Raw genomic sequence first — 26,454 nt, forward strand, 5'->3', positions numbered from 1 at the left:
CCTGAACTCTTCAGCTCAAGGTTACCACCTACCCCTTCAGCCATAGCTCCATTTCCCTTTTTCTAGTGGTTAATCAGAGATAGGAGTCTCAGGTTCTTTAATGCCCAGGCTGGCTTTGAACCAGGATCCTCAGATCTCGGCCTCCTGAGTAGCTAGGATTAAAGGCATGAGACACCATGCCTGGATCTCAGTACAGGTAATTTTATAACCACTATTAACTGTTATTTTTAATTTAATTAGCTGTCATGTCATTGTTCCATATGTTGTTTTTCTTGTCTCCAGATTGTTTAAGTACAAAATAATTTTTGCTATTAGTTGCATTTATCACACATCTTATTTACTCCTGTTAGCTGTGTAATTGCATGGGGAATAATTAACAAGATGAAGTCTTCTTACATTGCTTCAATGTCATTTTATAAATATTTCTACAGGAGATTGATCTAAGAAGAAAAGTTCAGTGCTATTAAAAATGTGTCATTTAAAATATTTAGAGCATTCCAATAATACTATTTTTATGAACAGTTTGTGCCATGTATATTTTGGGGGATGTTAACCCTATGAAAGATGCCAGTTATGATGCCAGTTTGGTGAAGATATTTCTGAAGAACTCGCACATATTTAGATATTGAATCCCACATGTGTTTGACCTAGTTTTGTTTGGAATATGTTGATTCCATTTGATTTCTTTGGCAAAGTGCTATAACCGTCAAACTGTTGTTATTGTCTTGGTATTTTTTCTTGTTGTTGTTTGTTTTGTTTTACTGAGCAATAAGCCCAAACTGAATCTCAGATGTGTGAAGCTATCACACATTTCATAAAATATTCAGTTATGTGAGGTCAAACATGGCCCAGAGGCATTTGTGGCAAAGCACAAGACATGAATGTCATATGAAGATTGAAAAATTCACTCCATGTATTGAACTATAGCTTTTATCTGTGCAATTTAAGATGTATGACTTGGTTTCTTCCTGTCAAGATCTAGAAAGTTCTTTGTTGGCTGGTGGAATGGAGTTTTATGCATGAGAAGAAAGTATGAAAAACTTAGAACACACAGAAGACAGCAATTCAATGCATTCAGTGTACAACATGAGGCTTCCTCTTGCGATTCCTTATTGGTCATTTACATTCTGTTGCACTGATTTCCATAAATTAGAGTTTGGTTCACTTTTACAGTGAACATGTATGCTACTAAAGAGGGCCTCGATACTTTAAATTTCATTTTCTACATTTGATTCATTCTTTTCACTTTCCACAGCTTGTATAACCAGGCTGGAATGTGGGTGATGCTTTTATTTATGATTGTTTAAGATCAGTCTTTATGTATTTCCCATTGTGCTCAGATAACATGCCATAGTTGTGTATGAAGCTATTTATTTGCTTGTAATTTATTTCCCCTGTTCTTCCCTCAAGGCACCTAGAAATTGCATGTATTAGGTAAGATCTACAATGCTGTTTTTGGATACTTCGTGACACATTAATAATTTTGATCAAAAATGGAAAGGAAAGATAGCTACAATAACATTGAAAGGGAGCAAAAAACAATTAGTATTTCAGTCTTCAATCAACTTTTTTATTCATCTGTGCAAGACAATTACAATGTTTTAGCTCAGAGACTTCCACACTGAGGCTGAGTTCAGCCTGTCACAGTGAAAGATATATATTTATTGCACAAACTCATATTTTGGGTATTTTAGATCCACATTTTGTGACATGATCATCTGTTCTACACAAAATATGTCTGTCATATATAGTATAATATGTATATATAATTATGATAAGGTGGTTACAATTTTTTACATATCCCAGTGAAATAACAACTTTGTCAAATTTTGTTTTCTTTATTGGTTTACTGACTTAAAAACTTATTTAATGCAACTAATGATACTTTCTGGATAATAGACAAATTTGAACATGCATTGAAGATTGCATCTTTGTATTTAGATATTCAGTTTTTTTGAAATTTAATTTATATAATTCAAAATATTTACTCTCCTTGACCTTAGAATAATCAGAAATATAAAATTCATTACTTTTCACTACTAAAAACAACTCTGATAATTATGTCTTATAAATAAATGATATGCCTGATTTCACTATGTTCTATTTCTATGAGAAGTTCTCATACTTTATTAGTGATTTAAGTTCCTTGTGGACTCTTTTGTCAATTTTTTAAAGTATTACTACTTCCTATCTCTATCCTCCATACTGAGGAAAGAGTATAGAAGACAGAAAAAAAATCCTATTTTTGTGAGGAAAAGATAAAAAAGAAATCAATCAACCCATTCATCAGTCATTCACGACTATATCGAAAGCAAATATTTCTTTTGATTTTTAAAACTATTTAAAATATTCACATTGCCGATCCAAGTATACTAGAAAATTCTTACTTAATTTCTAGATGAACTTTCCAAGATGCTATGTGTCTTATTTCTTAAGAAGTATGTTTACACATTGAGTGAAGATAGCCACATTTAATGGCTATTAAAACCCAAGTTGTCCACTAATCAGTAGAACAGACAAGTCTTAGCCGACAGGACAGCAGGTGCAATGCAGGATTTCACTGGCTATCTGGGCATACTCTTGGATTCAATCCATGGTGGGCCTATCCCCGTCTTCACTTTTCACTTAACCTGTCACTGACGAGCCACCAGGTGAGAGAATAAGATTCCTAGCTGTGTCCCAAGGATTCCATTTTTTCCCAGACACATCCGGAAGGTGCCAACCCATAATCTGAGTCAAAACCTTAGGAAAGCCAAGCTCACACCAGAAGACGTGGTGGAGCAGTAGTGGGAAAAATACTACATGGTGAATACTATGTGGCACACTGGGTGGTGTTGTGTGGGAAACCCATCTATATAGAACGGTTAAGTAGGAAAGAGTTTGGGAGACTTGAATGGAGATGTGTTCAGAATACTCATCCTGATTTATTTGGCATGTATATCTACATGTATAACACAACAGTGATATGTTAAAGGCACTAACCTATCATAAACTAAAATTCTGATTCCAGATAGTAAGAATGTATGACCAAACAATTGACTTATTTTCTCATCCTCAGTGGAACGTCAAATCACTGGATCATCTTCTTTTGTTGTTTTTGTTCCTTTTGGTCATAGGGCTTGAACTCAGGGCCTGGACGCTGTCTGTGAGCTCTTTTGCTCAAGGTTAACACTCTTAACAGCAGTGCCCAGCTGGATCATTTTATTATATATGATGGATTCGATTTTTTGAAATAGAAAGCATATATAAAGCAACGCTTTTCTACTTGTACATTCACCCATCAGTATGTAAAAAAGGCTGGGCCATCTATTGACTGCAATTATACAAGCTAGGTTTGTTTAGTTATCAGGAGGAAAGTAAAAATAGGCAATAAATAGTTTCTTGGACAAGGGCATACTAAATCCACTAGCACAACAATGTTCATTGCAGCACTATTCACCATAGCAAAGATATGGAACCAACCTAGATGTCCCTCAGTTGATGAGTGGATCAACAACTCATGGTATTTGTACACAATGGAATTCTATACTGCTGTCAGAAAGAATGACATCGCCCCATTTGTTAGGAAATGGAAAGATGCCGGGGCCAGCCGGCAGCAAACCAGGGTTCGCAGATTCGGGTTCCTGAAATAGGGGGCAAGGACTAGGAAGAAAAAGAAGAGAGACAGACACACCGGGTCCGGGATGTCTGCAGTCCAGGTAAAGACTGCCGCATTTATTTTTCACTCCAGCTTCTTCCCTCCTTGAGACCCAGGGAACTTGCAGGTGTTACATTCATATGGTAAATCTCAGGTCATTTAAACAGAATAAGGCCAGAAAACAATAAGACAATAAAGCCATTGTCTGATGCAAATCAAGGTACAGTTTGATTCCACTCTGGCTCCCAACAGAAAGACTTAGAAAAAAATCATATTAAGTGAAGTAAGCCAGACTCAAAGGAACTTAGGCTCAATGGTTTCCCTCATTCATCATAATCAGTAGAAACCTTGGGCTCTACTAGCAGAGATCTGCAATAGAGCAAAATCTTGATACATAAGGCCATATAGTATGAAGCTAATTGAAAGGACCTCCAGGATATTGAAACAAAAGCCATATAATGAATGATTGTTGTCCTTAATGTACTATGTTGTCTCTCATCTCCTTTGCTGTCCCTTGGTTATCTCATATTGTTACAGTATCTCACTTTGTTATCTGATATATTGAATTTATTTCTATTTGGTTAGGGAAGGAGGGAAAACCAAGACGGGTGGGGGGTGAGGGGGGGAGGGTAATGGGTACCAAAACGTGTGAAAGGGTATCAATGTATGTGAATTAATGCACCTTCTGTCTGGCAAATATCATGTAACCCTTTTACTAATTACAATTAAAAAAATAAATAGTTTCTTGGATCCTTGAGAAAAGTTTAACTATATTTTCAGAACTAGAACATTATTTAAAAACTGCTTTTTAGCATGGATTCGTTGTTTTCTTTCTCTTTTAAAATCCTCACTTTGAAAGCTCATTCAAGTTGGTTTATAACAATGATGTAGTTTTGCTTTAAATTCAATTATGTTTGCATAGCTATTGCCCAGTTTTTCATACGCAGCAGGTGGAACTGAAATTTCCAGCCACTATGATTAAGACAATTAAGTACAATTGGCTGTCTAACAGCATGATTGCAGATAAACAGAAGAGAACAAATACCCCAGAAGGAGTGAAGAAATGCCAGAGTCCCTCTTGTACCTACTACAATTGCAGTCTCTCTTTCACATTTGGGTGTCTGTTTTCTGTTCTCATCCCTTCCTCTCCTTTCTCCCCAAACCCAAATAATGTACAGAGTTGGGGGGGGCAGGGAACAGCTTTCTTAAGAGTGAAGAGGCTGATTTTTGTTTTACAGATCAGTTGCAGTAAGGGAGTATGTTGGCTATTGTTTTTAGAGTTTATTTTGATGAAAAAGAAAATGTCATTATTAGCAGTTATTAATAGTTATGGCTTTAAAAATCAGAGTTAAATTGGACTATTACTGTTCATTGTGTTTTACTTTTGACTGTTCATTTTGTTTTACTTTTGGCAGACACTTTACTGACCCCCCTCCATCACCCAGCATATATCTATATCTATATATGCATATATTCATGTATTTGCTTTAGTTGTTTTTCCTATAGCATTTCATTCCCCCTCCCCCTCCCAACACACGAACAGCTGGTCTTAGACTTTGAAACTACTGCTTCTGCTTTTTCTGTAGCTGGTATTATAGACACATGCCTCCATGAAGAGCTTATTGATTGAGATGGAGTCTTACTAACGTTTGCCCAAGCTGGGTTAAATTCATGTTCCTTTTGGATCTCTGCCTCACAATTAGTTGAGATTAAGGTATGAGATATGGTGTATGATCTCTATTAGTATTATTGATTTAAGAATATGGCATTTTCTTTGTTGAGTAGATTTCATACGAATATAATATGTTATTAAATATTTGTATTCAGACACTGGTTTGTTATTTATTTGTGAACTTTGTTATTTGTGTTGGCTACCACAGGTAACATAACGATTCTACAAACCATATGATAAAACTTCTCTTAACATTTCTTCTTAAGAGTCTTTTCTAAGTTTGTTGGCAGAGTTCTCTTGCCTCAAGTTTCACAATTCTCTTCTGCAGTTGAAGATGTGGTGAAATTCTAGAAAGATACTGGTGATTCAAGTTTACCAGGAGTCCGAAAATACTGAAACTTTATAGCAACTGATACTTTTCTTTTTGTTTGAAATATTTGACTTGTATCCATTTGGATAAAATTGTTTGCTTCAACTGTCTTGCTTTTTTTTTGTTGTTGTTCTGTCTTAAGAAATAGGAAACACTTGAGTATATTTAACAAGGCTCTGAAATCAAGGTCATCTCTGTATCATTCATTTCTTAATGGCAACCAAAAAAAGTGTATCTGGGGTTTTCAAGAGCCAATTTAATGATCTGAACATACATTATTGGTTCCTTTTCTTTCTCCTAGAAGGCCAAGACTTCCATTTACTTCTTATTCAAATCATTTTCTATGAACACCCCTCACCTCTACTGGACAAGAGGAAGTTTTTATGACATTGCTGTGTTTTCCCCCCCAGGTAATTTTCCTTTTACAACTCTTTTCTTTGCTTGTTATCCTGTCACTTTTGTTTTGTAAAACTCTTGTTTTCCTACTTTGGAATTTTGGCTGATTGTTATTATTACATAATGAGAAGGGGGGGTCTGTTAGTATTTTCTGTACCTCTCCTTGTTAGGAGCCATTCAAAACATCAGCCAGGCCTACAATCCAGACCCGGAATGTACTAAATATTCCTGACATAAGAAAGGGAGCCGTTGGGTACTCATTTTATTAGCTTACCAAAATGTGAATTCTCTATGCCAGTGTGACATTACATGGCTCTTGAAAGCATCCCAAGCTTTTATGAAGGGCGTCATGTGTCATTGCCAGAGATTCTGTCAGAAATTCGAATGTTTGCCATTCCTGTGCCAACCACATGGCTAATGAGCAGGAGTTAAAAGCCAACTATGACTCCAATCTAAAAAGCAAGTATTTGGTCATGAAGGAGTAGAATTTTCATGATTCCTAGAGAGAAGATACTGGCATGGATCATTCTTCCTTTCAGATTTGACATGTACCTTCTATGTCACTGATATAACTCTCAACTTTCCCCATGGGCTGACGTTACTCAGTGATAACAGAAGCCATCGCTTCCAGTTTTACCATGTATCTCTAAGGTAAGAAGAACCTAGGGGTCACAGTAAAATATACGCTGGCCCAAAAGTGAAACTGTCCTATGCATCTTTCACCTAAGTCTTCTCTGTAATGAAATGCTCATTTCTTAGTGTCTTTGCTTATGATCATATATATGTGTATACCTTCAGAATTCTTAGGATTCCCATCTGTGCTTGCATTCCCAGACGCCAACTTTGGCTCAAAACCTGCTGAATAATAAAAAAATGTCAGAGCCACATTATTCTGAATAGAATGAGGCACTCTCATATTGTTCTTCTCTCATCTGCATGGAAGGTAAACTATGTGTTCAGTGATTCCACCACATTGAATACTCACTGCATACATCATATTGCACTGCATACACTTGATCCTCACCTAGGTTATGGCACCAGGTCTCATGTTTTTCACCATGTCCATGTTTCAGTAACCCTCATTTCACTCTTATTCTGTTCTTGGCAACGTTATGGTATGGGCAATTCAAATGTGCCAAGAGCTTTTTTTAAGTGAAAATGTGGAATTCTCTCCTTAATGAGCAATTCATTCATTTAAGTGAAAATGTGGATTCCTCTCCTTAATGAGAAAAGAAAATAACTGTGCCTTAGTTGCTGAAACTTGGTGAACTTAGTTGCTGAACACTGAAACTTGCTGCTCTCCTGTGATCAATTTACGAAGTAAATGTCAAGGCTATTATATGTATGTTTACAAAAAGACCTGGTGCACACAGCACGTAGTACTGCTCATATTTTTATCAGGGCTCACTTGAAGATGAGATGTATTCCACACAGATAAAGGGATTGATTGTACAGAATTGGAAGCTGTCAATTCTTTTCTCTCCCCACTCCCCCATAGGCTTCTTGGTTGTTTTTATTTTTAATGAAAATTCTGATGCATTTGTATTGTTTCTTCTATTCACATTTGGTTCTCATTCACTCATTTAATCTTTGTTAAGAATTCCTAGATGTGGCTAGACTAGACTTTGTAGTTTTAGGTATTTCTTCTCAATATCTTCACATGTAACCATAAGAGAATTTTGTGAATCAAGCTTTGTTCTCTTGTTTGCTTCTTTAGGAGACATGTAAAATGATCATGTAACTGTCTAACATTTTATTTGTTAGTTAGTTTAGGACAAAGTCTCATTGTATGGCTCGGGCTTACCTGAAGTTTAGTGAATATCTATATATCCCAGAATAGGATAATTTTGAGATCCTCTTGCTTTAATCCTAGAGCCTTCCATAAGCCAAAGTATACTGAAAGAATAAACTGCATTCTGAGTGTAGACAAACAAGTAAAGTCTTGGTGAAAATTACTTCTTGAAAATTAAGTATTTAACTTACAAATAATGACATGCTTTATGTTTATCTTCAGCTATGTCGAAGGTTTTGAATGCTTATATGTGAGAGAGTTTACATGATAAAAATGATAATCTAAAAAAATTATTATGTGGATTATATTGCTGAATCTTCCATTCTTAGAATTATAATGCTGGTTCAAATTAGTATTTTTTTTTCAGATGATTTATATGGAAATGTTCTGTGTTATTTGTGTGGTCTCTTAAACATTTCAAGCTATTATTTTCAAAAGGATTTCTGTACCCCATATTTTATAGGGTGCTTGAAATGCACATTTATATATGTGCTTGAAATGCACATTTTGGTCATCATAGTTTCATAAGATGGAAAACATTTAAAAATATGTAACTTTTAACTGTATGGGGTCATTTTGTAGGGTAAGAGTTAACTCTTAAAGAGTCAAAAGAGCAGTTTGAACCTGTGCTAATTGCTAGGTAGATTAAGAAGCACTGGACTGAATTCCACAGGCACCTCATGTATTGCATTGACAAATAAGCTTTGAAATACAAAATTTTTAGGTGCAGAAAATATACAAGTCTGGAAAATTTCAATGGTTTTCTTTTTACAGGTTCACAGAAGCCATAATTTTTCATTTGCTTAAGTGCAAAATTTATTATTTATTCAGAAATAACAATGCCTGCCTTCAGTACTATCTTGCTTCATTAGAGTCTTCTCTGGGGTGGGCAATTCCAGGGGCTTCAGTCAGAATGTGATTCTGTCTCATAGTAGTCACTGGAAATTGTGCAAGTTGCATGTCGTTGAAGAGGAGAATTGCAATTCTCAAGGTTCATTGGAAGACTTCTTCACTGAAGACTGAAATTCTACCATTTGAGCCACAGATCCACTTCTGATTTTTTTTGCTGATGAATTGGAGATAAGAATCTTATGTACTTTTCCACCCCTGCTCTCTTTCAATTATGATCCTTCGATCTCAGCTTCCTCAGTATCTTTTACAGGCTTGAGCCAACAAAACCTGGTTACCAAACATTCTTAGGAATATAATTTTTATAGCTTACAGAGTTACTATTGCCATTATGGATGATCATTGCATGCAAAATCTAGCACAGAGAATGGTAATTTCCACTAAATTACAACATGTATGAAGAGGCTGGTGTGCTGCTAAGGTCCAATTTCTACCTCGTCTTAAAGTGTTTTTCCCTCCCTCCCTCCCTTCCTCTTTTTCCCTCTGTCCATACATGAATTTCATCAAAAACACCAAAAAATTGGAATATTATGAGGATGAAAGACTGAAGTTCTTTATGAACAGTCAAAATGTGTTGTCTGGGCAGAGTTCAATAGAACTATCTAATAGAAAATGCATGAGTGTTTAGCATTGAACTTTTACAATAATTCATCTGAGACTACAAAGCTGTTTTGCAGGCACTGAAGAGATAAACTCACCTCAGAAAAAAACAAAACAAGATTTTCTCCATGTCCTTGAGACTGTCTCTGTTTTAATCAAAAGGTGTATTGTTTGTGTATGAACTTATGATCGAAATGTAGTTTATTTATTGTATTTTAACCTCAGACATTCAATTCTGATTTTAATGGTTTCATTGAGACCTGGCAAACAATAATGTGAATTCACTTAACCACATAGCTGTGGTTGTTCAATCAACATTAATGAAGACACACAGTATTCCTGCCACCTTACAAAGTTCTTCCAGTTCCTTCTGTAGTTATTTCTTCTGATCCACGTCTAAGATACCATGACTCGTTTTTTATTTATAAATCAGTATTGTCTTTTTACTTCTGTACGTGATGAGAACCAAGCAATACTGAGTCCTTTGTACTTGTCTTCTGAGCTTTTCATATCTTTGAGAACCATCCAACTTCATTTACATATGATCTATAATGAATTATTTGGGTGTTCTCAAGCACGTAGAGTAAAATGGCAGCTGGCATTCATTTTCATTATATGGATGTTCCGTTACTCTGGCACCATTTGTTGAAGAGATATTTTCCCTTCCTACAAAATTGATTTGCAACTTGGCCAACATTTTAGTTGATTATGTATGTGTGGGTCTGTTTTTACGTTGTCTAGTTTATACCCTTGGTCCATTTGTCTATGATTTTCTACTTTCATGTTATAGTTATATACAAACACTTGAAAATCAGGTATGAACTTTAAAGCTTATCGTTGTTTGAACAGTTTTTTTTTATTGTAAGTAATAGAAAGGTTACATTATATTCGCCAGATAGAAGGTGCATTACTTCTCAAACATTGATATCCTTTCTCATGTTTTGTCCCCATTTTTCTCCCCCCACCTCCTCCCCTCATCTTGTTTTCCACCCTTCCCTATCCTATTTCAAATAAACAAATAAACATATATACAATATATCAGATAGCAAGGTAAGATGCTATAACAATATGAGATAATCAAGGGACAACACAAGAGATGAGAAATAACATAGTAAATTAAGAACAACAATCACCCATTATATGGCTCTATATCCTGGAGGTCTTTTCATTTAGCCTCATCCTATATGGCCTTATGTATCTAGGTAAAACTTATCTTTATTTTCTTTTTCACATTCTTTGTTTTTGGATGCTATATAAATGAGCATATTATCAACTTTTACTAAAAATACTAAATAATTTAAATAATAATTGCATCAGTTTGAGAAAAAGCTAATGTCTTAATATTAATGAAGGTGGCAAAAAGCATAATCCTTCAGAGTATTTTGGCATATTTACTTACATCTTCCTTAAAATCTCAAAAATTGTTAATGTGGAATATTACTAAGTTGTTTTTAGTTTGTTTTGGGGCAGTAGGAGTAGTACTGGGGTTTGAACTATGCTTGTTAGCTGGTACTCTACTACTTGAGCCATAGGCCCAGCTTAGCTTTTTCTTGGTTATTTTAAAAATAGGGTCTCATTGACTTTTCTGCTTGGGCTGTCTTTTAACTGTGATTCTCTGGATCTTAGTTTTCTAAATAGTGAGGATAGGAAGTATGCTCCACCCACCAGCATATTGCTTAGTCTTTACGGCATTCATTCTTAGGACATTGATGTGTAAATATGAAAATATAAATTATTCTTGAATTATTACTAGAGAAAATGTTAAAGTGTCCTTGGTATTTCCATGCACTGATCTTATTTATTTTGCCTTAGTAATTCTGGTTTATTCATTTCTACTGATGAGTGAATGTTTTTTCTGAAAAGTTTCTAAAATAATACTTATAAATCCTAAACTGATTCTAAAAAATACTATTTTATACCTCTGTCTATTTTCTTGTACCTGATCATATGGTCCACAAACAGTAATACATTTAGTTTTTTCCTTTCCACTATGTATACACCTCCTTGTATTACTGGGCCAAGGAGAACATTTTGGCAAAGTTGAGGACAAATGAAGAAAGTAGACTTACCTGCCATGCTCCCATTTTAAGGAAAATAGCCTTAGCTTTTATCAGATATGTTATCAGCTACAAGGTTTTCATAAATATCCTTTATCCCATTGCAAAAGAACCCCTCTCTTCCAAGTGGCCTGAAATTCTTCTCCTAAGTATGTGATAGCTTACTCAAATGTTTATATTTCAATGGAAGTATTCATCATTTTTTGATTCTGAGTATTCTCTAAAACTATTACTGTTTAATGTCCCTAACATTGGGACATTAAGTAATAAATGATAACAGATCAGAATGTAATACATATTGTGTATGTCAAGGTGATTTGTTTGCTAATTTTGATTGTTCTTTCCTTGGATTGCCTTTGAATTGGTGTTATATCATAATGCAAATAGGAGATCTTAGGACACTCTGCGTCATTTCTGAGCATGCTCTCAGCCCTGCTTCTTAGTTCCTTTTAAATTCCCAAGAATGTTTGGGAATTTTACAATGCCCTTCTTCTCCAAGGCATCTAATTTCTGAGCCTAAGCTATGTTTGTAGGCTGTTTGTTATTCTCTCTCTTCACAACTCCAGACACTTATCTGTTGCTTCGGGCAGAAAGGACTAAACCATTTCCTGTACTTATTTTCTACAAATATTCTCTGGATAGCTTTAACATTGAGGGAATTCTGAGTTGAACCAGGTAAAATAGGCTTTCCTGTGAACCTTCTATGAAATCATCACACAGATCAACCCAAGACAATGCCTTGTAAATGTAATTAGCTAACTTCTGTGGGCAAAATGAAACTGACAATAATGGCTGTTATTTTCAAGAGAGTAGACACTGGTGAGGCTCATCTGTAATCCTGGTTACATGGGAATTGAGCAGGTGGCTCAAGGTCTTATTCCAGTCCAGGTATTAAAGTCCATGGAACTTGTGGAATGAATAGAGTAAGGTTGGTATGTATGGCAGTTGGTGCCTGCCATTAGAGCTACACATAGGTGGATTACAAATCACCCCTTGTTCAGGAAAAAAAAAGACCCTACTTCAAAAATAAGTATCTCACCAAGTGGTTAGAGGTATAGGTCTGTCTATGATAGACTGTCCAGCAAGCTAGGATTTTGTTTTTGTTTCATTCTTACTACCTCCTCTCCCCCGCCCCATAAAAAAATTCCAAACTTGGCTGGGAGCATGGCCTACTGGTAGAGTGCTTGCCTAGCATGCATGAAAACCTGGGCTCGATTCCTCAGTACCACATACACAGAAAAAGCTGGAAGTGGTGCTGTGGCTCAAGTAGTAGAGCTCTAGCCTTGCGAAAGCTGCAAGACTATGCTCAGACCCTGAGTTCAAGCCCCAGTACTGGATAAGAATCCCAAACCAAAAATCTTGTTGAGCCTAGAGTATGAGATGGTAAGCAAGGACTAGGTTAATAGGAATAGAGAAAATTCAAATTCCACAACATTCACTGTTTGTAGATGCTTTCATATACCAGCAAAATCTGGTTATTTCCTCCTTTTCTGCTTCTGCTGATTATTATCCCACCCCCTAACTATCTGATCGTGCATGTCATAAACAGTTTCCACCAAAGTCTTTAAAAAGTTGACCTTAGCAATTAAATTTTTTATCAGTTAATTCTACCATCTGTGTCCTAGTCAAGTCTGATACTGTTATTTGTTTTGTGTCTTGACTGTGTTATCCCTTACCTATTAACATACCTATAATTTTTGGTTGAAAGCTGGATATGTTATTTCATCTAATAACAATTGGAGGAGTCAAGATTTTAGTGTGAGGATTTATGTTGGCCTGCTCAGGCCTTTGGCTCAATTTAATATTTATTATAGCTGAATATTTATTATATTCAGATTCTTCTAGTGTTTTTTGCCTTCATGGTTGACCTTGGATTCCTCCTCTACTTCTTACCTTCTTCCTCTTTTATTTCCTCCTCCTCTTGCCCCCTGTATTTTCAACCTTCTTCAGCTATGTGTTGCTAGTGTGATGTGATGGTGAGGTATACTACTAGAAAAGTATTGTATCAGCTAGATGGACGCTGGACCTATAATGGACCTATAATCCTAGTTACTCAGGAGCTGAGATCAGAGGATTGGGATTCAAAGCCAGCCCCAGCAAGAAAGTTCGAGTCTTTTATCTCCAGTTAACCACCAGAAAACCGGAAGTGGTGCTGTGGTTAAAAGTTGTTGAGCACTAGCCTTAAATAAAATTGCTCAGGGACAGTGCCCATGCACTGAGTTCAAGCTGCACAACTGACAAAGATAGTCATTTTATGATTAAAACTCACTCTGTTAGTGAGTCTGTGTCTTTGAGATGAACTCATTCTGATTTAGGGACCATAGCAAGGGAAGACTGGATGGGGCAACATATTAGGACTGACTGATTTAATTCCTTAATTTTTTTTCCCTTGAAAAACATGCCTGCATTAGAAATGTTTTGTGTGTATGTGTTTAAAAACTTTCTTCTTTCCCAGATTCTTGAAAGGTTGTTTCTGTGATGCATGCCACAAAACCTTCCCAGATTCCTGAAGGTAGAGTACTCTACAGTGAGCAGTTTTCCTATGTTGGAGACCCAAAGGAATCTGTTACAGTGATGCTAGTATGTACACAAACCGCTGTTGAAGGGTGTCTATCAGCTCATTTGTATTTTCTGCTCCGAGTAAGTAGATCTTGACTTTGATCTTGTTTAGTCTCATTTCCTTCAGACTTCTGAGTAGCAATTTATTCTGAAAACCCCAGTTTCTATCTGATAGATCCAGGAAAAGTCATTACATTTGAGTTTGCTTAGCATTTTCTTATCATGATGGCAGACTGATAAGTTCTGAGCTCTTTATATGTGAGAATGGGAAAAACTATGCATGCTTTTCAGCCTTTTATTTTTTTTCTTGTGAATCTATTTGGATAGTTTCTATTGTTTTAAGTGCTTTTGTACTGTTCTTTCCTTTGTTTGCACCTCAAAGAGAGTTAAGCAAACTTATAATTTTATCTTTAAGTAGTTACACAATGAAATTGCCATTCAACAAAGAACTGTATGAATAGAATGCATGTTGATCAATGTCATCCATTCTATAATTTTCCCTCATCTTTCCCAACCCCACCTCTTCCCTCATTTTTCTTAATTTGCTAGAATATACATTGAATTTTTATGACTCCATCTTCCTACCCCTACCTTCCTCTCTTCATCCATCTATTCCTCCCACAGCCTATAAATTTCAAATGCATAGTATTGTGCTTTTTAGCTCCATGATTTCCATTCAGATCTTTCTCATATCTCTTACCAATTTCTTCATTGTATTAATATTTTCACTCAAAGCCTTGAGCATATTTAGGATTATTTACAATGACCACTTTACAGATTCCTTCTGTGAACCAGATACTAGAGGCTCATATCTATAATCATATCTATAAATTCTAGTGGCTGGGATTTGAGGATTTCAGTTTAAAAATAGTCCAGGCAAATAAATCTCAAATGAAGTAGATTTTGTTAGGACATTTTCAGAATAATCTTGATACTAAGGCTAAATTAGGGTTAATATAAATGGAGGATTCTGTTATCTCTTCTGTTACTTCAAAGTTCCACCAGCTCCTGTTGCTCAGTGTGAGTTCTGGTAAGTTCTGCTTACAGATCTCCAAGTTTTATGTCTCTTATCTTTTACTTCATCTGATTAATTATTTCCTATTGGAAGTAGGATTACTATTCTGTTTGGACACTCAGTCTCCTATGTAGACAGCTAGCATCTTTATTTTTCCCTCTCTAGAACTTCCCATCAGCTGGTACTTTATCCCACTGAAGCAGCTGATGAGAGCCTCATTCCCAGCAGGAATCTCCTCAACTTCTCAAGTCTCTGCTCTCTGCTTGAGTTTTTCTTGGTCCTTGGTTTGAAAATGTCTTAAGGAGAGAGATGAATCTTTTGTCTCTTCTTTTTTTTTTTCTTCCCAGTCCTGGGCTTGAGCTCAGGGTCTGAGCACTGTCCTTGGACTTTCTCAAGGCTAGAGGTCTACCACTTGAGCCTTAGCACCACTTCCGGCTTTTTTCTATGTATGTGGTACTGAGGAATCGAACCCAGGTCCTCATGCTTGCAAGGCAAGCACTCTACCACTAGGCCAAATTCTTGGTCCCTTGTTTCTGTTCTTTTAGAGATGAAAATCCTGCTTAACTTCCTATTCAGATATAAATAGGTGCTCACTTCTTATACTTCACAACATTTGCTCCTTTATGCCAGGGCAAGTTTCACAGTAGCTATTCCTTCATACCCTGAAGGAAAAGCCCTAAAGTGATATTAATTTCATGCTATGGAATAATAAAAAATAATTTATTAGACATTGTGTAAATGCAAATTAACCTTCTCTTTTTAGGATGTATTCATATGTTTACCATATTCTTAGCCCATTTTATTCTTAAAATCAGCTTCTTTTTATTATTTTTATTTATTATTATTTTCTATTATTGGGATAATGTAGAGGGTTTACAGTTACATTCATTAGGTAGATGGTGCGTTACTTCTCAAACATTTATACCCCTTGTCATGTTTTTGTCCCCATTTCCCTTCCTTACCCTCTCCCAATCATCTTGTTTTCCCCCTTCCCTTTCCTATTTCAAATAAACAAATAAACAGATATACAATATACCAGGTAACAAAGTCAGATACAGTAACAATATGAGATTAACCATCAGGGCAAAAAAGAGAAGAATAGTTTCTTAATCTGTTTTTTTTTTATTCTGTACATATTCTCCTCTTATTACTGTTTAAAAAATTATTCTAACCTGGGTAATACATGGATGTCTGTCTCCAGTATTTCTCAGAACTCATTTAAAATTTGCAAAAATTGATGGAAATTAACTAGAATAAGAAATGTAATATTAATACTTATGGAGCTTGAATTATGACTCATATAATGAATTAGGTTTCCCCTTTCTTTACATAGTTCAATGGCTTCAGACGCTACAATGGCTTTGAGTACAATTCAAAGTGGGTTTTTTTTTTGGTTTTTTTGGAGGTGGATTCTCAAGAATTTCTCTATTGGGCTGGCCAACATTAGTCCTCCAGATCTTACTCTCTTAAGTAGGTAGATTACAGGCATAAACCCTTGTACCCAACTAAACATAATTAATATTACTGCAATAATATTTCAAATAAAACATGATCTAGGCACAATCAGTAGACTTAACAAATATATATATGTATATGTATATATGTATGCTACATATGTATTTATATATGTATATGTATATTATGTTAAACAAAATTCTTAGAAAATTTATCTACTTATTTAGAATATGAATTTAGGTTTATTTTCTGAAAATTGCAAATAAATATTTACTTGTCCTTTAAAAAGATAGCAATGTAGTAGGCTTTGTTTGCAATGTTAGGGAGGTAGACATGGAGAAGATTGTAGTCTGAGGCTGGTTTAGGGAGAACGCATGAGACCTGAACTGAAAAATAACTTAAAAGCTAAAATGTCTTCACATATGTCTCAAGGCTAAAGCACCTGACTAGCAAGCTCATGGCGTCCCCTGCAAATCTTGGGAGCTACCAAAACAATAACAAAACAGATAACAGAGACACATTCAATATATGTGATTTAGTATCGTCCTGAAAAACGTAACCTTTCAAGCTAAAGCTAGAGAATTCAGGGAGAACATTTCATAGTTAAACTTACTTTCAGTGTTCATTTGGGAACTCAAAGGCTGGTATTGGAACTAGTTTGTAGTTTTTCTCACGACCTCTGATTTATTTTCAGTTTTATAGCTATTGGTATCCTTATTCTATGGGCTTAAATATATTCCCCACTTCAAATTCGCTGATATATAAATATTTATTTATAATCAAGCTCGCTGCCATTTGTATTTCTCCAAAGATCTCCTTACCTTGACAGTCTGTTCTGTTGCACCCAAGACAAGGATTTATTGTTTTCCGAGTGCCTCCCAAAACACATTGCATTACTGAAGCTGGATTCATTATGCATTTTTTGACTAAATGAGTAAATGTAATAAATAAGTGATGAAAGCTTAAATCCCATGTCTGCTCTCCAGGTTCCCTCTGCCAATTACTTACTCTTTTTTACACGCCACAGAATAGCACAATGCTAAATCTCATAGTATGAAATTGTGACTGTTCTTTAGCAGAGAGCCTAAATTTTAACTTGAGCCCTTCTGTTCGTCTCTACTTTCCTTACTTTCTCTGTTGCAGGCACATACACATGTACAACATGCACACATGCGCACACACAAACACTCCCACTGCTTACTTATAATAATGAGCTAGATGTTTTACTTCACTAAAGGAAAACAACTTGAAGACAGAAATATATATATATGAATTTATATATGTAAATACATATAAGTATAAGATATATAACTGTATTACATACAATAAACATATAATATTGATGAAAACTTTTATATAATTCAATATATATAAATACACATAAAGTATATAAAATATATTTATAATATATAAATATATTTCTTAATTCTCTTTCCAGTAATTTATTCTTCTGTGAAATTACACTGAATAAAATCTTTGTGTTCCTCAAAGACTGTCTCTTTAAAGTCAAATATTACTGAGCATGATTTTTTTTCCTTTCTTAGCAATGCACATAGTACTGCTAAAGTTGTTCATATTTAAGAATTTTTTCTACTGCTCTTATAGCTGATAGAGCTGCCAAGGAATATATTTTTAACTTAAGCTGGGTTTATCGAGAGGCAAGTCATAAGTTATTGTAAGTCCCAATAAACCATGATAGATTGAAAGTATCTCAATTTGAAAATACATTTTGTGCACTCATCTACTAAAAAATGCAGCTTAGTCTAGGCAAATACAAATACACCAAGCAATTACATTAACCTACAGTTCGGAAAAGCCATCTACACACAAAGCTTCTTTCGTAATAAAGTATTGAATACATTATGTAATTAATGAATATTTAATTGTATACTACACAAAAATGAACAACAGTATGAAGAGAAGCATGCAAGCATCTATTCATTATTCTTTTAGAAAGAATTACCTTAGGAAAACAGATATTCTCAATTTTGTTGAGGTCCAACGAAGCATTTCCAGCTTTTATAACTCATGTTCCACATATCTAAGAAACAAAATGCATGAGCTAATGTGACAATTTTCTGCCATATTGTCTTTTTGAAATTTTATATTGTCATAATTTACTGTGTAGTCTACAATTGACATTCTATCATATATGGTAAACATCAAAGGAGTTTTTTTAATAGCATTTGTTTAATGGCTATTTTCACCATTGTATTATTACCTTGGTACATTTTTAGAAAATCAATGAACTCTATAGGTGTATGCCTATTTCTAGACTGCCTTTTTCTGTTCTATTGATTCAGATGTCTATTCTTACTCGAATTTATTGAATACTGTAGCTTTTAAGTAGGTCTTGAGAAAAGGCAGTCTAAGTCTTTGAACTATTCTTCATTTTCAAACTTGTTTTAGATAATTTCCATATAAGGTTAGGATCATCTTATCTGAATCCTAAAAAGGGATTTTTAATTGTTTCAGTACTGAATCTATAGTTCATTTAGGAGAAAACTGCTAGCTTAATATCAATTAAATATACATAATTATATTATTGTCAGTTACATTAAACTATTACATATGAATTAGTCAGAAAATATTAATTATACAATTTTTATATTTTTCATGATATATTACATACAATTATTTTTACATAAATAATGTTAACTCTTTGGATCTACCAATGAGTGTTAATTCTCTCAGCTTATTTAAGTGCTTTAATTTTTTTCAGCAATATTTTATAGCTTGTGGTTAAAGGTCTTGAAAAGTCTTGTGAAATATTTCTAATCATTTTGTGCCTTGTAGAGATGATAAATAGAATTTTAAATATACTCAAAGTTTGTCTTCTTGATAGAAACATCATTGCTTTGACAAATTATACATTCATTTTTTAATTTATTTTTTATTTTATTGTATAGAGGGGTTACAGTTACATTCTCCAGATTGTATGTGTATTAGTTCTCACACATTGATACCCCTTCTCATGTTTTTGTCCCCATTTCCTTCCCCTCCCCCAATCATGCTTCCCCCTTCCCTTTCTTATTTCAAATAAACAAATAAATGTATATTTATATAATCAATTTATATATTTAAATCTTTCTAATGTTTTTATTTCTCTCAGTTTATATTTAGGATTTGGTCCATACATAAATATTTTCCCATATGGTTAAATTAAGGTATATTTTCTTCTCCTAAATCATTCACATACATTGTTGCTTTGTACCCAGGGTTTTTTGTACCTAGGATCTTATGGAACTTTTCTTATTTATTTTTTTGAACAGATATAGTGGTTAGACATGCTGACTGCTGTCTGTGACTCATTCTACTTCTATCTTTAAAACAGAGTGTTAAATAATTTAGTTGTAGCTCAATTGAGCTTTCTAAACTCCTTTCTGTAAAATGTCATACATTAACCAACACCCAACTGTTTTGTTACAGATTGTGAAACAAAGAAAGAAATTACTTGTGCATTAATAATTCTACACACTCTTACACACACACACACATATATACATATATATATTACTGTTCTCTGTTTTATTTTATGCTCATTGAATTCCATTAATACTTGTGTCTCATATGCTCTCTCTGAAGTTCCCCATCCTGATCACTGCCTGGTCAGTTCTTTTTTTAAACTTTATTTTGACATTTAGATGAAGTCATCACTTCCTGAGAGTTCTTGATGCTTGTTGACACACAACCTCATCTGGCATTTCAAGTATTCCATATTTATTTCAGCTTTCCTAATCTGGCTTTGTGACTTTCTCTTGGGAAAGTCAAAGCAGTTTATTAATTTCTGTGAGTGTATAGTTCTGTTAGTTCGGCATAACACCAGAGTCCAGATTTGTTGGGAGTTTCTTTTTGATGTGTTGCTATTTTGACCATGTGAGAGGGCTATCCAGTGGGTCTCCAATATTCTGCAACTGTATTACTCAGAGGTCTATATTAACCATAGGCCTTCTCCTGGGGCCAAATAAGATAAAATCCAGATATTTCATCTAGAATCATCAGCCTGCGATCAGATTGTTGTTGTTTCTGCTCAGTCACCATGGATAGACCATGCTCAGGCTCCTATATCCTATCTGTGGCCAATGGTGACTGTGTACCCACAGCTCATTAAAACCAACACAGCACTGGTCATATCTACTGGATCTACATTACTGCACACTGACTGCCTACTAGAAGCCCTTTGGAGGCAAACCCAAGGCTGGAGATGACAGCCATTGGACTCAGAGGATGCTAATAGGAATAGAAATCTGGTAGACTGGGGTTCTTTGTCTTTCTGTGATATCGAAGCTGTTCCAGTGGTTCTAGCTGCAGGCAGGCCTGTTGGGTTCTGCTCAGGGTGAGTTTTCACCAGCCTGACACTAAGTCTGAGAGCAAAGTCTTCTGCTTACTAATCTTTTTCTATCCCAATAAATGGGTTCTTGTACTCAACACATGGTCCCTGAAAGTTCAATAATGTTGGTGAAGGCAGTCCCTTAGCCGTTTAGACTAATTGTTAACTGTGTCACACTTGAGCCAGGCACAGGAGGTAGGTTTGCATTGGGGGCAACATTGTACCTGGAGAAAATATAGGCGGAAACACGAGTCTATCCCTCTGGGCCGCTGTACATACCTGGATCAGTGCTACAGTTCCATTTTCAAATACTGGCTTGGTGAGAACCATGCGTCCAGAGATTAAAAGATGGGAGGAAATTCCTTGATTACCAAGGCTGAGGATTATGTAGTACTCACCTGAGTCTCACGAGTCACAGGAGACTGCTGTATTGTGAGAACATAGTTATGTCCTTGGTACATGCAAAGGTTAAAACTGATGCAGCTGAAACTCAGGTCTATCCTGTCCCACAAATGTCTAAGTCTCCACCACATGGTATAACCATCTGGAAGCTCTATCTGAGAGCTCTGTTGGACATCCTGGCTACCCAGTCTCATCATGATAGGTTTTGCACTGTTCTAGACAAGCTCCCTTGCTAGCTCTTGTATTGTACTCCCCAAAGGATAGAACTTTATTCTCTCTGAGATTGAGGGAGGATCCGTACTTTCAGTTAGCTGTTTACCTGTTAGGATTCCAGAGTCTTGGTAGAGATTGATTTAACAGTAGGGAATCACTGGGATTTTACTATGGCAAATAGGTTTCATTCTAGCATGTAAACCAAAGGTTTGGATTTAACTATCTCTTTCTACCACAAGCAAGAGGTGGTTCTTTCCAGAACTGGAGCTGAGGAATTCGTTCCTGCCAATCTTCTTCAGTTAGTCTTATGTTTCCTTACACTAAAATAAGTGTTGTCTCTTAGCTGATGTCAGTAGCTCTTGTGAAGGTAATTTGGTATGTGAATAGCTCTTCCACTTGGATGTCTATATAGAAAGATCACTGAGGGCCCTCATTCTTCAGACGGCTGTCGTTCTTTCAAAGTTCTGCTCTTCTGAATCTGGAAGAGGAGCACACCACCAGCTGTTTTGAGACAGACTCTCCCAGTTAAATAGGATTTATCATTACTGTGACTTATTTGACCAATGTTTATTTCAAAAGGAGCCTCACTGATTAATGTGAATTTTTGTCTACTTTTAGATGTTTACAGACATGCATTCTATTGTAATTTTATAGTTTCATAATGACAAAGTATTTTGAAATGATTAGCCTACTTAGTTCGTGTGAAAACTGGAGTTCTAATTCTGTCATTTGTGACCTTTGAGTTCTTTCTTCAGTAATGGTATTTATGCTTACTGGCTGATTGTCATGTGCTAAGCTCTGTTCTTAAGTGTTCCTTTTAAAGATGTGTCTTCCCTTTTTTACTTTAAACAGAAGTCTTGAGACAGTATTATTATCTTTATTGTCTATATAATGATACTCAGGCCAAATAATTTCCATAACTTCTTCTTAGTCACACAGCTGAGAAACACTACTACATGACCGGCCATTCCAGAGAATGAACTTTATAATTCTACATTGAAAATTGACTGTCTAGAATGATAAGCAGAGTGCAGATACAAATCACTCATAGTGGTGCTTCAATGTGTTAGCGAGGGTGAGCTGAGTCCCTCAGTCTCCTATCTTCAGGATCTCCGTTCGCCTGAGCTGTAGTAGAATGAGTTGCTGAGATGCAGCAGCAATGGAAGAAGTGGGTACTTCTTCAACTCTGGGCGAGATGTCTGTGTGTTGCGCTCCATGAGGGTTCGGTATTCAGTTTTCCCGAACACATAGCCCACACGGGCAATTGTAGAACAGGGTTGAGGGCTCCAGTCCAGGTTTCTATGTCTTCTCCCAACTGCATCCTTCTCTTCCAGATGCCTACCTCAGATACTAAGGCAAAAGCCTTACAGGGATGAAGCAAGCTATACATAGAAGATGACTACTCATATGATACTGTTATCAGATATATTAAACATATATACATATATGTTTATATATATACACACATATATACATATGTACACATAGATAATTATAATAAATTATATATATATATAGAAAGCCTAGCAGATGGCATTTGATTAAATTGTGATTGTTATGTCAATCTGTGATATTATTGAGATAGCAATAAGTGTGTTGTATTGAAAAAATTGTATCAAGTTTCTAATTAAGTAACACTCTTATATATTAGATAGAACAGTGTCTATATAAGAAGACTAATATTGCTTATGGCAGTGCCTCAAAAGGCTAAACATAGAACTCCCTTATGACCCAGCAATTGCACTACTTGGCATTTACCCAACAATCCAGAAACTAGGGCATACTAAATCCACTAGCACAACAATGTTCATTGCAGCATTATTCACCATAGAAAAGTTATGGAACCAACCTAGATGTCCCTCAGTTGATGAATGGATCAACAAGATGTGGTGTTTATACACAATGGAATTCTATGCTGCCGTTAGAAAAAAACGACATCGCCCCATTTGTTAGGAAATGGAAAGACTTAGAAAAAATCATATTAAGTGAAGTAAGCCAGACTCAAAGGAACTTAGGCTCAATGGTTTCCCTCATTCGTCATAATCTTGAGATCTCCTAGCAGAGATTTACAATAGAGCAAAACCTTGATACATAAGGCCATATAGTATGAAGCTAATTGAAAGGACCTCCAGGATAGTGAAACAAAAGCCATATAATGAATGATTGTTGTCCTTAATGTACTATGTTATCTCTCATCTCTTTTGCTGTCCCTTGGTTACCTCATATTGTTACAGTATCTCACTTTGTTATCTGATATATTGGATATATTTGTATTTGGTTATTTGAAATTGGATAGGGAAGGGGGAAAACCAGATGGGGGGTGAGGGGGAGGTAATGGGGACCAAGACATGTGAAAGGGTATCAATGTATGTGAATTAATGCACCTTCTATCTGGCAAATATCATGTAACCCTTTTATTAATTACAATAAAAATATTTTAAAAAGAAGACAAATATTAACAATAGATTCAGATTTCCAGTTCCAATGGTACTAAGTGACTCAACTAACAGCTCTGACATTTAGTTTCCTCATTGGAAAAAGACAGTTGTTGTTGGAGTGTGATATGTGAGAACTTGTCACGTGCCTTATACTTCCCTAAGTATTTGATGCTTAGATAGTAGATACATTATTTCTATTGTTGTGGCTGTCAGCATTAGTACTAAAGACATGAACAATTTTGTCTATAAAGTCTTGTATGAATATAATAATATTTAATGGGACACAATGACAATACTCTTTCTATTTGGCAGAATCTTAATAATACTTTTTCTTTTGTACCAAACATTTTGTTTCTACGGTGACAAATACCTTCCTAAGAGAAAAAACTTTCTTTGCTATTACCAAACTTCATAATAGTGCTTTAAAAATAAATGTGCTTCCTGAACATTTGTGAGAAATTCACATTCAATTTTATTTTATTTTATTTTTCTTAGTGGAACTGGTGTTTGAACTCAGTCTTATTCTTGCTAGTTAGAAAGCACTCAAGTGGTAATTTGAGTACCCACATGGTCTCAGATTTTCCACATATACTCTGGTTAGTCTGGATTGTGCTATTTATGCTTCCCACTAGCAAAGATAGGTTTATCCCCCCTCACCCTGCCCCAACTCATCTATTCTTACCCACATACTCATTTTCAGCTCACTTACATTTTAATGTATGTGACCATGAAAGCCTATCTCTGTGTGAGTTTCTTTGGATGTAGAGTCTAAGATGTTAACTTGTGCGAGTATGTGGGAGGCCACATAGGTGATGAAGAGGAGAAGTGAACAGAGAAGAAGTCATGCATTTTCAGGACAGATAAACACACACACACACACACACACACACACACACACACACACACACACACACTGAAGAAGCTTTCAACATTATTCCTACTTGAGATGGCAGGCATCTGGGCTATTTATACTCTGAACCGCTGTCAGTCGTTCATACTCAAGATTGAGGGCTCTTCCTGGGTTTTACTCTTCTAGAGATTTTAGTCCATTATATGTTGGACAAAACAGATATTTTTTTGGCAGAGAAACACCTGGGGAAAAACAGTGTGAGTGTTGGTAGTTGTAAGATGAGCATTAGTTGTAAGATGAGCATACTGCATTAGTCATGGGAAATAGGCAGGGCTCTAATGCTATGTGCTTCAGATGAAGTATTTGTCTTCAAATTGTACAATCGTGGTAGGATAGCCAAAGAAAAAGGAAACTAGAACATGACTGTGGCAAAAGAAAGAATAAATTTATTTTTGCAATGCCTATATATACATAGTAGACCCAAAATTCATTCTAAAATACCCTAATTTACAAATGATAAGGGTTCACCAATTTTCCTCAAAATTTTTAACTTAATGTGTGCTTTTATCTCCCTCAACAACACTTAAAAACACGAAGGTTAGTAACAAACCACTCAAGCGTAATGTGTTACAATAATGCTATAATGCACATTCCAGGAAATCAATGGACAATTCAAAAGAATAAAATTCATTTGTACCTTGTAAAAGGAATGAAAATTCAGGGCATTTATTAACTTACATAAGTTTAGTTTGAAGCATAGCTTTGGTGGTTAGAATATTTTAAATTCTCTTTACTTACAGATTTTATACAACCTTTTTTTTCTTTTTTTCTTGTGCCAGTACTGGAGCTTGAACTCAGGGCCTGTGTGCCCATTTAGTGTTTTTAATTCAAGGATTGAATTTTCCCACTGGAGTCACACTTGCAGTCCCAGCTTCTTGATTAATTGGAGATAGGACTCTTTGAGATATGTTGGTTTGGGTTATCTTTGAACCCTAATCCTCAAATCTCAGCCTCTCTCTATGTGAAAGGTTGATGGTATCCAGTCTCTTCTAATCTTAGCATTGAAGGGTAAACCATGATAAATCCCAAATGACAAAGAGATAACACAAATGTGCTCTCAACAAACACTAAAAGTTAAGAAATATGTTCTTTAAATTAACAATGGAGTGTTAGATCCAGAAGATCCTAATGGCAGTTAAGATGTAACCTACAAACCAAAGTCTTTGAAAGTCACTGGAGTTGGAATAGAATTAAAGAAACAGAATAAAGGTAGGATTGAGAGATTAACTTCAGGGAAAACTGTGGAAGTTTGACAGTTTTTCAGGTGCCTCATCTCAGGTCTATAGTGTTTTAGAAATTACATACTTGGAAGGGAAAATCTTATATAATATATACCACTGTTATGTGTCTTTCTGTCTATAAATGAGATGAATTGGAACTATGGTGAAGCTTTTTGTTGTTTTACTTTCTGGTCAAACAGAATGAGGAAAGAGAATTAGAGACCCCAAAATAAATTATGCATGAGAAATTCCTGACCAAAACATGAATCACATTAAGACCTGCAATGCATTGAAGCAAAGGAATATAAGGAATGCAATTCTATTTGACCTAAGAATATTATTCTCAGGGCTACTCGGGGACTTAGCGTCATAATTCTGGACCAATTCTGGACTTCTCAGAGGCAAAGGCTTAAGTGAAATGAACATATTCTCTTGATCATGTTACTATATTTTGTTGTTTATTTTAGCTTTATGCATAA

The 26,454-nt window shown here is 35.4% G+C and overlaps 1 long non-coding RNA gene across 2 annotated transcripts in view; it reads right to left on the reverse strand.

The window, feature by feature from the left end:
* The window catches only part of LOC150066696 (uncharacterized), a 74,145-nt gene extending 55,640 nt beyond the window's left edge, over positions 1 to 18,505 (reverse strand). For both annotated transcript variants that reach the window (XR_016539265.1, XR_016539266.1), the window contains exon 1: positions 18,426 to 18,505. This is a non-coding gene — a long non-coding RNA (uncharacterized LOC150066696). The remainder of the gene's footprint in view (positions 1 to 18,425) is intronic.
* Positions 18,506 to 26,454: the final 7,949 nt, after the last annotated feature.

This window comes from Megascapheus bottae, chromosome 2 (assembly GCF_031878675.1).
Source record: "Megascapheus bottae isolate mThoBot1 chromosome 2, mThoBot2.hap1, whole genome shotgun sequence".
Lineage (NCBI taxonomy): Eukaryota > Metazoa > Chordata > Mammalia > Rodentia > Geomyidae > Megascapheus > Megascapheus bottae.